This window comes from Sinocyclocheilus anshuiensis, unplaced genomic scaffold, assembly GCF_001515605.1.
Source record: "Sinocyclocheilus anshuiensis isolate Anshui unplaced genomic scaffold, SAMN03320099.WGS_v1.1 scaffold210, whole genome shotgun sequence".
In the NCBI taxonomy this organism is placed as follows: domain Eukaryota; kingdom Metazoa; phylum Chordata; class Actinopteri; order Cypriniformes; family Cyprinidae; genus Sinocyclocheilus; species Sinocyclocheilus anshuiensis.
Genome location: NW_015547666.1, coordinates 1162348 through 1165992, shown reverse-complemented (window position 1 = coordinate 1165992; position 3645 = coordinate 1162348). Strand labels below are relative to the sequence as shown.

The 3645-nt window shown below is 38.1% G+C and overlaps 1 pseudogene; it reads left to right on the top strand.

Annotated features, from left to right (window-relative positions):
- The window catches only part of LOC107702563 (interferon-induced protein 44-like), a 29078-nt pseudogene extending 27607 nt beyond the window's left edge, over nt 1-1471 (top strand).
- The last annotated feature ends 2174 nt before the right edge of the window (nt 1472-3645 follow it).

Genomic DNA, 3645 nt, shown 5'->3' with positions numbered 1-3645 from the left:
TTTGCTATCAGTTTGTGTTGGGGGATATCAGCATATGGTTGTGTTTTGGGGGGTTATCGCTGCTCTCCCTGCTCTTATCCATGCTAGGCTGCATGGATGCGCAGGGAGTTCTTACCCAGAACAGAACCATACCGCCAATCCAACCTGCATGCTAATTGTCAGTCATCTTTGACGATAGTGGTCCTGACAGAAATCAAACGTAAGCATTAGTTCTGGCAGGTCACGTTAGTCAAGCTCACATCAGCTGACTCTCAGCTGATCCACATCTACCGATGGGAATACGACACCTGTCTAAGCATTCATATATAAGGTCCCTCAATATTATCAGCAATTTTCGCATTGCTCAATAGCTAATTACGCTCCTCCATCCCCAACTCCTCCTCTGTCAGTCAGGATTCAGCCTTCTGATTCTCCTTTGAATCAGACTAATTCTAAATGTGTACATTACCTTTTTGAACTTTAATGATATCTGCAATACATTCATGTTGGTTCTGTTCTGTTTACCCTGGGGGGTTATCGCTGCTCTCCCTGCTCTTATCCATGCTAGGCTGCATGGATGCGCAGGGAGTTCTTGCCCAGAACTGTATGCTAATTGTCAGTCATCTTTGATGATAGTGGTCCTGACAGAAATATGATGAACTTAACGTTCAGCATGTTCCCAAGGACAACAACATTTTTGTGCATTGCTCATGTTAAACTATCCTCCAAAAAAAGTCAAACTGTGTGATAAGGAACGTTTACATTTGTGTGTGTGTGGGGGAGGTTAGTATTTTAAAATAGCATTTTCCTTAAAGGGGTCCTATTATGCTTTTTCACTTTTTCAACTTTAGTTAGTCTGTAATGTTGCTGTTTGAGCATAAAAAAAGATCTGCAAAGTTACAAAGCTCAAAGTCCACTTCAAAAGGAGATATTTTATTTAACAATTGTAATAATTGTAATAATGTAAAATATGTGAAAAATAATGTGTTTTTCGAACAACCTAGTATGAGAGCCTGTTCTAGTAGACCCCCAAAACAAAATAAAGACTTTGTAAAAGAGCATAATAGGACCCCTTTAAGACAACAAGAAAAAGTTGAACCATTTCATAGACCACTTATTCTATCATTGTAGGAATTCCTCAAGTGATCGTCATGACTAAAGTGGATGAAGTATGTTCACTGGTGAAAAAAGACCTAAAGAAGGTATACGCCAACAAGAGGATCAAAGAGACGGTAGATCATGCCATTTAATGTAAATATAATTTATGAATAATGAGTTTGTCTGATATTTGTAGTCATCTTCTTCTTTTTTTTTTACCTCTTCTCTTTCTTTAGATGCAGTTGTGCTGTGAGAAGATTGGGGTGCCAATGAACTGAAGAACTAAAACGATGAGATCGAAATAGATGATGATGCTGATGTTCTCATTTTAAAAACATTTGAGCAAATTGTACACTTTGCTAATGATAGACTAAGAGAAGCTGCTTCCAACTGATATGAACTCTATGCATACTGTGAATGCAGACAGTAATGTTTCTCTGCTCAATAACAGTGAAAACAACACCTGGAATGCACATTTATGACAGTTGTTAACTACTAAGTATGTGCAAAATTCTCTTACATGTATGCACAAATCAGCTGACTAATTTGGCGCATGCACAAAATATTTAATAATCAGTTTTACAGCATCATTGCAATAGACTATTACAGCTTGTTTATCCATTTAAAATGTATGTATGTACAGTCATGTGAAAAAGTTTGGACACCTTATTGAATTCCATGGTTTTCCATATCAGGACACACTAAAAAATTATCTGGTCCTTGGCTGGTCTTAAAATTTGGAAAATAAAACCTCAGATGAACAACAACGCATTACATATTGCACCGTGTCATTATTTATTTAACAAAAATAAAGCCAAAATGGAAAAGCCATGGGTGACAACGTTTAGGACACCCTTACTGTTAACATAGGAATTAAGAGGGTTAGTAACGGTCAGGCTCTGCTAAGCAAATGCCTTTGATCAACTGATCATCAGCAGTGAGCACCTCTATAAAAGAAGATGTTTTGGCATTTTGCTGGTCTTGAGCCCTCAGGTGTGTGTGTGTGTCTTTAGCGCCCAGGTGTGTGTGTGTGTGTGTGTGTGTGTGTGTGTGTGTGTGTAAACATATATAATAAGTAATTAACAGTATTTTTTTTTTGCTACACAGTGTTCTATCTACTCATATTGTTCATTACATAAGAAACCTTTGGACCTCAAACCTCGCTCTAGTAGCTCCAATTTGTCCTTACAGAAAACCAAGCTAGCTGATGAACAAACAATCCACTACACACAAAACATCCCACAATACATATACAGTAGATGTCCTGGAGGGAGGGAATCTTACCTCCAATGAGCAGTTCACTCCATAATCTGCAGAGCAGTAAGATTGAGAGATATACTGTTCTCGTATTAGGCAGTGATGCATCTAAGGTTGCTCTCCAAGATACACATATAAAACAAACTTTGTGTGTACTGACCATGTGAGGTCCTCATGCAGAACCAGAGAACTTGAAGCTCCATATCATTATTCTGGGACATGCAATTGCCTATCTTAAACAATTTAATTTTTTTTTTCTTTCCCCAAGTAGTCAAAACCCTTTCCAAATATGCAGGAGATGTGTGGCAGGTGGTCTGTGGGCAGGCAGAGATGTAATGTCTTCTGACTCAGAAAATTAGAAATAGAAAGGAGAAATGTAGTTGCTCACATGGCTAGAATTTAATTGGTCTGGCCCTGCTGTCAATTCGTTTTGTAGTCTCTAGTACTACAAAACATTGATCATACCTACTTGATTCACAAAGATAAAATATGCAATAGCTAAGCCATATGGCATCTTTGGTATATGCAGTGCTTGTGACAAATGCAGTCTTCCACTCACTTCCCTCTGTAATCAGTATGTACACTATGCACTGCATACGTTTAAAGGGGTCATAAACTGCCTTTGCTTTTTATTTTGTACTTTTCTCTGAGGTCCACTTATAATGTTATCAAGATTTTTACATCAAAAAGCATCATAATTTAGAAGTAATTAATTAGAAGTAAGTATTTTTCTGTTCTGTTTTTAACTCCCCTCATCAGAACGCTCTGTTTGAATAGGCGTGGTGGATTGTAGTCTCAGAAGTAAATGCCCACTGTTATGATTGGCTAATAGCTGTGTATGTTTGACAGTCTACATCCTTCATACATGGATGCTGCAGTGATTTAGGTTAAAAACGCATAAATACTCAGTACGTATCAAACGATCTGTAATAACAGGCAAAGCAATAGTGATCACGTAGTGAAAACAGGTACTCACACTTGTGTGTTGTGACATTACTGTCCGATCCAATATAGTCTGCACAGCATCGTCATTTTAGTTTCAATCTTTCTGAAAATCCCGTGTCGAACCAGTGTTGCCAGACGATAATTTTGAGCTTCTGGTACGATACTTGGACATTTCCAATCTGGCAACACTGTCGAACTGTGACTTGTATGTAAACGAATCTGTGATAAAATGAAGTGAACAAAGGGCCGAGTTCTTACTGACGCGGTCTGGATCTTCATTAAAAATAAAGTTAATCCACTCTTTCCTAACGCTGGGATCAGAAGAAAGGCAACGCAAACACTGTTTTTCCACAACTTGGCACTGCA